The 10,972-nt window shown below is 36.8% G+C and overlaps 1 long non-coding RNA gene across 1 annotated transcript in view; it reads right to left on the reverse strand.

Moving 5' to 3' along the window:
* The window catches only part of LOC129045632 (uncharacterized), a 284,885-nt gene extending 275,239 nt beyond the window's left edge, over positions 1-9,646 (reverse strand). The window contains exons 1-2 of the long non-coding RNA XR_010409827.1: positions 9,480-9,646; positions 9,196-9,376 (exon numbers count right to left, since the gene is read on the reverse strand). This is a non-coding gene — a long non-coding RNA (uncharacterized LOC129045632). The remainder of the gene's footprint in view (positions 1-9,195; positions 9,377-9,479) is intronic.
* Between the last annotated feature and the right edge of the window lie 1,326 nt (positions 9,647-10,972).

Genomic DNA, 10,972 nt, shown 5'->3' on the forward strand with positions numbered 1-10,972 from the left:
CCAGTGTGTTTTTCATCTCACACACTATTTTTCAATCTCTAGATGTTTGATTTTGTATCTTTTTCATACCTACCATATATCCATCTACCATTTTGTAACATATGGACTAAGTTATAACAATGTTTAGTGTTCTTTTCTGCTTATTCTAACAACTGTGTCACTTCTGGATTCATTTCTATGTGTTTATTCTCCTCATTAAAGGGTCTTACATTTTTGTACTTGTACCCATCTTTCTAGGTGCTGGATATTTTGTATTCCTAATACTCTTGAACTTTGTTCTGGATCAGTTACTTAAAACAGATACTTAAAATCATTTTGATCCTTTTGGATCCTGCTTTTAAGATGTGTTAGGCATAACCAGGGAAGTGTTCATTCTAGGACTAATATTTCCAATACTAAGACAACAGTGGTCTACATACTCTAGCCAACCCCCATTCGTAATGAGGCTTCCTAGTCCAGCTGGTGGTAATGGGCACTCTCCGTGGTCTGTGTAAGCATCAGGCATTATTGCATTTAATCCTTCCTATGGTTCTTTCCCTGGCCTTGGAGAGTTTCTTCACATTCATGTACCAATCAGTACTGTGCTAAATAATCAAGAGAGACCCCTTGTAGATCCCTGGATTCTCTTTCTGAAAATTGCTTTCATCTTAAAGTACTTCACCCTAAGAATTCCCACTGCTGTAGTCTCCCAGACTTTCAGCTATATCTCCTCAACTCAAAGAGTCTGACATCACATATTTGACATCAAATATTTTACTTACAGAAGAACATAAAGTTTTTATAATGTTTGACATATTGTCTTTAATTGCTGACTTTCAGTTTGATTTGCTCTTTGACTTTAGAAGGCCTATTGTGATCTTTTAATATCCTCAGCCATGGACACTTCACCACCTCTGCCAATCATCTATTTCATATTTTATTGCATGGGCTAAATCTCTGCTTAGAGACTTTTTCAAGGAAGTAAGCTGGGGCAATCACATGTTTCACCTCATCTTTTTGATAGCCATCAGAGAACACTGCCCTTCACTGCCTAATGCCCTGTGTCTAGAAAACTGTTGTCACATTATTTTTAAAAAGCGGAGTAAGTAGAAATATATATTCTTGAAGTGATAAAACTCATACATGAAGTCAAAAGTCAACTTCATATTTAATGGACAAACATGCAAAATATTCCCATTAAAGTGAAGGATATCTTCCATGAACATGATTGACATTTATCTTGGAGCTCTCATTGATGCAGTGTGGATCTAAAAAGAATAAAATGAATAATGTTATTTATAGTTGGAATTAAAGTGTCTTCTGAAGAAAATTAAGGAGTCACTTAGAAAAGGAAAATATGTCATTTACAAAGACTTTCTTAAAAAAAAAAAAAAGAAGTTTGACCCTCAATCTATCCTAAGTGTATCATCACTCTTTTCTATGTGAAGACTCTGAGCTGAACCAAGTATTAATAATAGTAAACACACAGCACTGACTATATGTCAGACACTGTCCTAAGTACTTTGTGGATATTGACTCCTTTCCTTTAAACTTCACGCTTGTCTTCATTTTAGTGATGTTGAAAGAAGGAATGGAGAGGTTAAGTAAATTTCTCCAAATGGAACCGGGACTGTAACCAAGACCAATGACATCACATAAAAAACAAAAGTATCCATTCTGATCATAAAATCAGTAAAAGTTTACTAGACAAAACTTGATATGAAGAAATGTCTAAAGGAATGGTCATCCATAATTTCTCACGCCAGTACCCTTCAGACACAACTGACATGAATAAGTCTAATACCTAAATTTCAATGCTCCTGACTTCCTGCATGCAAAAAATCTGGACCTCAAATTTTTCCCAGTGACTCCTGGGATTGTGTCACATGTGCTTAAGCCTAGTCTGTTTATATTCTTCTACTCTACTTTCTTTTTCTATAGCATACCCTGTTGCTCTGTCTGACATGGAACTCTTCCACCAGTGGCTTTTCTGAGCTTTCAATTTGCCAGAAGTGCTCAGTGACCTGTGGTAGAGTTGGGAAAGTTGTCAGTTGCCCACCTCTGCTAGGACATTGTTCTGTGGTCCCAAAATAATGCCATATATCCCTCAAGACTCAGAATATATTTAATCCAATAAAGTTAATGTTTACCATCCCTATTTTTTAGAAATATAGCCCCTTGGGAAAAGAGAGGACAAAAGCCATAGTGATCCCTATTTATCACCTTCTCCCTCTTTTCTCTCCTCCAAAGTTTCAGGCACTAACTTCTTTCATCTTCCTTCATATATAACTGAAATCTCCCATGAACATCAACTCTGGCAAATGAATTTTAAGGGTGAATATAACCATACCATGTCTCCATAATTGTAGATCAATGAGAGAGGAGAGAATTAGAGAAAGAAGAGTAAAAGTAAGAATGGCAGAAAAGACACTAGAGAGAACTGAAGAAAGATGGAGAATGAAAGAAATATAAGGAATGACAGAAAGGGATGAGTGTTGAAGGAAGGGAAAGAGGAAGGGAGGGAGAGAGGTGGTTGAAGGAGGGTGGGGAGGACAACACAGACAGGCAAAGAGAGAAAATGAAGGAAGATGAGAATGACAGTTTGAGACTGTTGTGTATGAAAAAGAGAGAAGACACACAGAAAAAATGACAGAGATATAAATTCCATAAGACTTGAAACATTTTTCAAAGGCTAAGGTTTTAAGATCAACCATGTGACAATTCTTCTTTTGTGGGAATATAAATGAGAATAATAAATTGTGACCATTGTTCTTAAAACAGTTGAGAGCAAGACTTTCAACATTCCTTTACCAAAATAAAAATATATACATATTGCAACAAAGGACAAGGATATAATTGGTTTGCAAAATTCTTACGAAAACATTATCTGTATCTAGAAAATACGCTCGTTTTCTGTTAAATGCTTCCATTAGCAAAGAGAAGGAAAAAGTCTCTCCTATCCAAATGTCTTCAATAAGAGTCAGAATGCTTTATTTTCCACATCTTATCTTGGAAAATTCAGAATACTAGAATCTTTGGGGAAAAGAAAAAGGCTCATTAACAAAGAACTGAAAAGCATTGTAGGCAATATCCAAATTATATTCAACAGTGTAATATAAAGGGAATACGATGACAGCAAAAAATCCTATTGACTGATCTTTGTCTTTTAGGAACTTTAATTTTATTGCAGTTAAAAGAATCAATAAAGAAGGACTAGAAAAGAGAACAGAGACAGCCTATATTTTAGCAAGGTTCTAAACACACGTGCTGGCTGGCTGGATAGATGGCTGAATGGATGGATGAGCAGAATTTCTATTTTCCATTTTGTGATATTACGTGAACAAGACTGCTGATGGAACAGATGTGGTCTGGGGGGAGGTGGATGGAAAGGGAAGAATCAAGGACAATCCTGAATTTTTGTCTTGAGAAAACTGGTAGATTATAACAGAATATACTAGCTCTAGGACATTGAGGGACAAATTGGAGGGGTAGAAAGATCAAGGTTTCAATTATAGCAGGGGTAAGTTTTAAATTCCTTTCAGATACTGATGTAGAGCTATCAAATAGGCTACTGAATATGTTTTAGGCAAAGATCAAGTCTGTGAACAAATATTTGCCAGCCACTGACCTATAACTAGTATGTAACAACATTGATGGATGTGGTCACTTAGGTAGAATATTTGGATGGAGAAGGGCAATCCTAGGAGCACTCCAAAATTTACAGCAGAGAAAGAAGCAGGAAAATGTGGTGTCCCAAGTCCAAGAAGGCATTTCAAAAGGGGGAGTGTGGTCAGCTGTATACAAGATTGATCCAGAGAAGTCAAGCAAAATATATTCAGAAAATGAGACTCCTGAATTTTGCTCTATGAACTTTACTGGTTGTCTTGATATTAACAGTTTCAGTAGAACTCAACAGAAACATACTCCTGACATACTATTAAAAAGTATTTTTTAATGGTCACTTAGAAAGCTATCATGTTCAATCTGTGTCACACCATAATTTATCTAATAAATACTTTATTAAATATGTTTAGTTGGCATCCATTTTTGCATTATAACAAATAACATAATTCTGAAACTCCTCATGCAACTAGAGTTATATCTTTGATGATTTCCCTAAATAAATTCATAGCTGAGGTATTTTTATTTCAAAGATAATGAACACTGTATAGGCTTTGAATACATATTGCCAATTTCTCCTCTTCCTATGCAGGTTAATTTAGAATATATTATAATTCTTGATCTGGTGATAAGATGTAAATGAAATAAAAATTATTTGAGTTAAACTGTAGGTCTCAATTTAAACAACCCAATCCATTTCTTTATACTTATTTTCAAACAATTCCTATTTAAAACATTATTCTTTTTTATACTTAACAAAGCCAGATTTTTTCAGTTTATGTATGGGAAAATATTAGAAGAAAAAATGATCATTTAATCTCATAGTTTCTATTATTTGAGTCCATATTCTATGCATCTTTTAGTGAATGAAGGTGAGCTCTGAGCAAAACCAACACATTCTGAATTATTTGAGTTACTAGGTAAACCTACAATTAAAACTACTCAAAGAACATCCTAACTAGAAAAGCACATAATATATTCAGTGTAAAAAAAATCCTTTAGGTTTATTTATACCTCACAAACCAGTAACAATCAAAGTTAAATTCAAATATCCTCAGTGCACATTACCTGGCACTTAATGGGTGCTCAATAAATATTTGTTGAATGAATTAAAAGCCAGCTCAGAAGGAAATAAAACAGATCAACATTACATTCCCTCCTGTGGATGAAGAGCCTGTTTTGCAAGGCAGTCCAAGAATCAATAGTAAAATAATTACTTTAGAATTTTGATGATTTTGGAAATAAAATTGAAGAGTCTAAATTAGGTTTTGTGTTGGTTTCTCTGTCTCTAAAGTGTAATACCTTGCTTTCTAAAATGAACCTACAAAAGCATCTCTTCTCTCCAAAGCAGTCAAGTATTCTTTAAACACCAAATTAAACACTATGGTTTATCTTTAATGCATGGTAATAGAATAAATGTGTGTTCCCAGTAATACCCACAATTTCATCTCTCCTATTACAAATGTTCACCCAACATGAGCATGTTTTAGGCTGGTCAAAATCAACACCTCTATTAAACAGTATTTTCCTCCAGTCAATATTTTTCTATTTCAAACATTTACTTTCAGCAATCCTTAAACTCCAAAGATCTAAATATAGGCAACCTCAACTTGAAAAAATTCACAGCTAAAACTAACATATACTCTATGCCAATCTGTGCACCAGCTGTGGATTAAAATGTGCTGAAAAGCAGAACATTTTGTCTCTCTTCAATGATCAAATAGTCTCTTGCAGCATATACAACTCTCCATTTAACAGGAGGAGGGTGGTGTGGCGGGAGAGGGGGAACAATCTGGGGTGATTTTGTTTTGAGGTATCTGAAGGTGCTGAAATCCACTTAATTTATGGTTGTCATGTGGTTCTTTCAACAAAAACCTGTGTATTAAATAGGGACAGGGAGAGTAGTGGTAACTGAGTTAGATTCTTGGAAGGAGAGTATCTTCCTGACTTTTTCGAATTACTTTGAGATTTGCTTCCTGTTTATTTTCTGGCAAACATTTAAAAATAGTTGTCTAAATGAGGTCGCATTTGCAGAGACTGTAGAAATTCCTTTAACTGCAGAGTTCCAAGGAGAAATGACAGATTTATTACAGGGGCAAGCGTTAGCCAAAGAATTCATTTAATTATTTTAAGCCTCCTAAAAAATGTGATTGCATTTTTATATTAATACAGTATTTACCAATATGAATTTTTCTCACATTTGTAGCATAAAATTGCCCAACCTTTCCCTAGAATCCTATTGAACCCTAATTCTTTGCTTATTCTTTCATTTTAAATGGTCTCAAGAATTATTCTGGGATTATCTAGCATAGGATGTCTTACTTAAAGGGACTGGATGTTCACTGACCTGCTTAAGAGATCAAGGAAGCATAGCATCAAAAGGGGAAAAAAATCCCCAAACTGTTGACTGCAAGCTCATGTTCAATATTTTCCCAGTATTTTGCAGAATGGTCATACTTTAGTAGAGACTTGTGACTAGTGGCGAAATAATTTGTTTTACTTACTTAGCTCCCCAAAGCACAAGTCCCGTTGTCTTCTAACCACATGGCAGAACATTTAGTTACAATCCTAAGCAGAGTAGCATTATTTCATTTTAATGAGCTATAACTTAAATTCTTCAACATAATTTTATAAAGACAAAGTACATATATGTTAATCAGATTGATAAATTTGGAATCCTTATTCACTGATTGTCAAAACGAAAATCTTAAACTTAATGAAAAATACTAAAGGAAAGTATTTGTATATATGTTTGTATATCAGTATATTAAAATATGTAGATACTTTGGATATTGTCTTAATGAAAGGAAGGGGAAAATGGACAATTTAAGTAACGTACCAACACATTTAAAATGTACCATGTAAAAAGCAGAACTATGAAAAATCAAGGAAATATAAGTAATACCTTTCTTATATTTAAACAGGATTTAATACTTTTAAAAACACTTTCAGTTTTATTATTTCATTGTGAACTTTATAACTACACTTTCAGATATGAAAAGACAGACACTATTATTCTTAATTTCTAGATAAGAAGACGGACAGAAATGATTTTCACAAATCTTAAAACTGATCTTATTTTTTTTACTTTTTTTAACTTCAAAGTGATATATACATACACACATTGAATTACAATGAGATAGCCAAATAAAAAAATAGACACCAACTTGTATCTTAAAAGGATAAAAAAGGAAGAATTGATACAAGCATTAAAATAAAATGACATAGACAATCAGTCCAAACTAAAGTTAAAGCACAGAAAAAAGCAAAAATGACTGAAACAAAACAACAATGTGACCATTTTTCTCTTCCTAATACCAAAAAAAAAAAAAAAAACTTAATCAGAAATCCAATGTGAATTTCACCAAAACAAGGCTACACCAAGGAAGAGCAGCACAGTGTAAGTTAAGGACCCCTTAATTACTAACTATAATCAGCCTACTTCAATTGACCTTTTAAACATGATCAGAGGGCGCCTGGGTGGCTCAGTTGGTTGGGCGACTGCCTTCGGCTCAGGTCATGATCCTGGAGTCCCTGGATCGAGTCCCGCATCGGGCTCCCTGCTCGGCGGGGAGTCTGCTTCTCCCTCTGACCCTCCCCCATCTTATGTGCTCCCTCTCATTCTCTCTCTCTCAAATAAATAAATAAAAATCTTTAAAAAAAAAATAAAATAAAAAAAATAAACATGATCAGAGGTTTTATCATTGAATTTCAGGGGGGTTTTTGAGCCAATTTTAATTCTCTATCCTTGACTAACTTGCAGAAGGTTACCATATTAAATATACCATGTCACACCTACTACTGCTTCCATTTATAGTAGTGCTGTGATGGACACAGTACACTCACTTTAATGGAGATCTCTCTCTCTCTCTCTCTCTCTATATATATATATATTTAAAAAAATCAGACTTTCTCTGAAATTCAACACCAAAACTCCTCTCTAATAACTAGGATTTTTTTTTTTTTTTTAGATTGAGGTTTTAAGTATTAGGTATTACAGCAAATCAGAGGCAAACATCATTAATTCCAGAGAATTTGCTGTGAATTGGCCAAATGTTGAGCTCCATTACAGAGTAGCCTATTATAACGAGGGTTATAAAAGTCCTGTTTGCCCTCATATATTTTTTTTAATCTTACAGCACCTCATGGTATCTCAAATGCTCACTAGACCTAAGATTCTGAAGGTCATTGAAGAAATGTCAATGTTATCAGCATACACATTAACACATCTAACACATTTGCCTTATCAGCTACCAACACCTCAACTTGGATTCAAGTAATCAGTTACCTGGCAGGGACCTAGGACAATAAAATATAGGACTTATATATTTTAATTAAGAGGAAAATGTGACAAACAGGCTCTCTTATGAGGTGTGAAAGGTAGGTACAACTGGGAAAATAAGAGTGACGGGCAACAAAGGTTGACAGAGAGGGTCTACATGGGTGAAATAGACTACTCTGTCTCTACCTTTCCCTGCTTCATGAAAAACTGCAGGACTAGGTTCATCTTTGGTTCTAAACCAGCCATTGTAATCTTTGTAATAAACCAACAGATTCAATATTTGATTTCTTGAATTTTCACCAAATCCCAGCATTCCCTCCACTACACACACAGAATCTGCCAGGGGAGCTGTTAGTTAAAGGGTTTCCACTTCAAGGTCTCTGACACCTGGGGTAGCAGAGATCAGAGGAACATTGCCAACGTGTCAAATCTGCCTCAGTTTCCCTGCCAAATTCTTTATCTTGGAACAAAGCCAAAGCCTAGGCCTATTATGTCCACCACCACTGAATGCTGAGGTAAACAGAAAAGCAGGAGAGGAGCACCTTCATCATTCCGTATTGTAAGAAGCTCAAAGAGGTTGGATCTGTGAGCACAAAGACAGGGTTTTGAGTCAGCAGAGGGTAACTGTAGTCTGAGGACCAAAGAAGATCTAGGAAGTCCCCTCGAGTGGGCCAGAAACACACACATGAGAAGGGTTACCTTCATGGTCTGATTTGTTTAGATTTATTCTGCCTAGTGGAGTCTTTCTTTGTTTTGTTTTGTTTTTTTTCAATATTTGCTTTTTCTTTTTATAAGTAATTCGTGTTAACGAGAGAAGACTTGGAAAATACACAGATGAAATTATACATCACCTGAGATTCTACCACCTGGAGATCATCACTAATAACATCTTCATGTATTTCTTCCCAATATGTTCTTTTCCTCTGCATATATAGTTATAGATAAAAATACAGAAATAGAGATATTTTGCCTCATATGGTACGTATGGTCCCATCACCCTTTTCATCGGGCAACTGTTTGTTGTGAATATTTTCCTAGCCACACAAATTCTATACTATGATTTAAAGGCCACAGGGTCAGGTACAGTGTATGGTTTGCCACCTTTGGGTGCTGATGACCCACAGGAACTCACAGGCAAACTGACACCATCTAGTTCTTACCAGTCTCTTCTTTGAACATTGAAACACTCTGAGTCCTGGCTGTTAGATGAGATGAGCCACCGCTGGGCCAAAACTCCTGGTACAACGCCACCACCATCTGACTCAACATGAACACAGCCTCCAACTCTCTCACGCCTATGGGATTGAACTTACCTGGAAAAACATCTGCTGAATTGTCCACAACCTCTGAGCGGTGCCCTAGACTGCTGGCTGGCCACCTGTGCCAAATCAACAACTTCTGCAGCCCCATTTCTTCAACTACACCTGAGCCGGCTCCCCTCCCTGTTTGTCCTTGCGGGGGCGCTGCCAACACATCCTCTTTCTGAACCAGTTTCTATGATAAGGGTACAGGAGTGTTAATAAAAACAAATACCGTGCACTATATTATTTTCCCCGGTGACCCTTCTATAGGTATGTGGATTTTAGTCTGGCAGTACCTGCAGCAGCTCTTCTCACAAAGGGAGGGGATCTTCTTTGGACTTTTGTCATATTCATTTAACTTTCGTTTTGTTTTGTTTTTTTAACTTTTGCGGCTCCCCCAGCCCGCGCCCCGGGCCGCAAGGCTCTGCAGCGGTGCCCTGCACGTCGCTGCTAAGCGCCCCGGTACGCGTCAGCTAACAATGGCTTAGCACCAGTTCCAACCAACAGGCTTTGCAGCCGGGGGAGGGGGTGGCACCCTTTGCGTCCCGCCCAGTTTCCCAGGAAGGGGCGGGTTGGGCGCAGGACCTAGTCAAACCGCGCGCGGGAATTAAGCTGGGCTACTGCGACGCATGCGCTGGGCTGCAGGCTGAGGCGGGAAAGATCGAAGAGCCCTCAGAATTGGGGGGGGGGGGTTCCACTGAAAAATGATTTATTGAGCGCTTACGACGTGCCATTCGCTTTGTGACATAATCCTGGTCTTTATGGAATCTACATTCCAGTGCAGGAGGTTGAAAACATAAAGGAAACAAAGATAAAATAATTACAAGTATAAAAAAATGCTATCAAGGAACCAAAGAAAGAGAGGTCTCGAGCAAAAGTACTTAGGGGACCAGTTTTTGTTGTTGTTGTTGTTGTTGTTGTTTTATTCTTATGTTAATCCCCATACATTACATCGTTAGTTTTAGCTGTAGTGTTCCATGATTCATTGTCTTAGGGGACCAGTTTAAAGAGCCCAGTCAGAAACACTATCTCGAAGAGGTTTCTAGCACATTGGAAGACTTCCTTTCCCCGGGATCTCAGACTTAAAATTCTTTTTCTTGCCATTTTCTGCAGCACCTGATACATTACAGGCTAGGATCCTTAGGACTTCACCATTTCTGCCCCGCATTCCTCAGCCCCACCAATGTCCAGTCTTTATTCCTTCTCCTTCAAATAAGTCTATTGCCACCTCACTGGAAATGCCTAAATACCCGTAATGAACGAGTTAAAGGATTAAACATGATAAAATGCATTTTTCTTTCCAGCCTGCAGCAGTTCAATACATAAATTATGTCTTTGATCCTGGCAACTCTTCGGCAACTAAAAAGATGTTTGAAATAGGAAAACAGGAAATGCCACAGAGAAATGTGTCTCTTTGTTTCTTTTGAGGGAAACCTTTCCTTCAGAGGTGCAGAGTGGTGAAATATACTAGATTTTAAGAGTCAGCCACACCTTGGAATTGAATTCCTGCTCTGCCACTTAACTTAGTGTGATGACCTAAGGCAAATTACTTAACCATACTGAGTGAACCTTAATTTCCTCATCTATAAAATGAGAATACAGTACACGTTGCAGTATAATTCTATGAATTAGAAATAATGTATGTAAAGCATTTAGCACAGTGCTCTCATATGGTGGCACTTGACACATTGGCTGTGGCTATCAGTACTTAACAACCTGTGATGTATGAACTATTAGCCTTCATTTTATCTATATGTTACCCTCATCTTATGCCCACCAGGCTCAGAGA

The sequence above is a fragment of the Mirounga angustirostris genome, unplaced genomic scaffold (assembly GCF_029215605.1).
Source record: "Mirounga angustirostris isolate CCGP_5_RB_7025 unplaced genomic scaffold, mMirAng1.0.hap1 SCAF_3, whole genome shotgun sequence".
NCBI lineage: Eukaryota > Metazoa > Chordata > Mammalia > Carnivora > Phocidae > Mirounga > Mirounga angustirostris.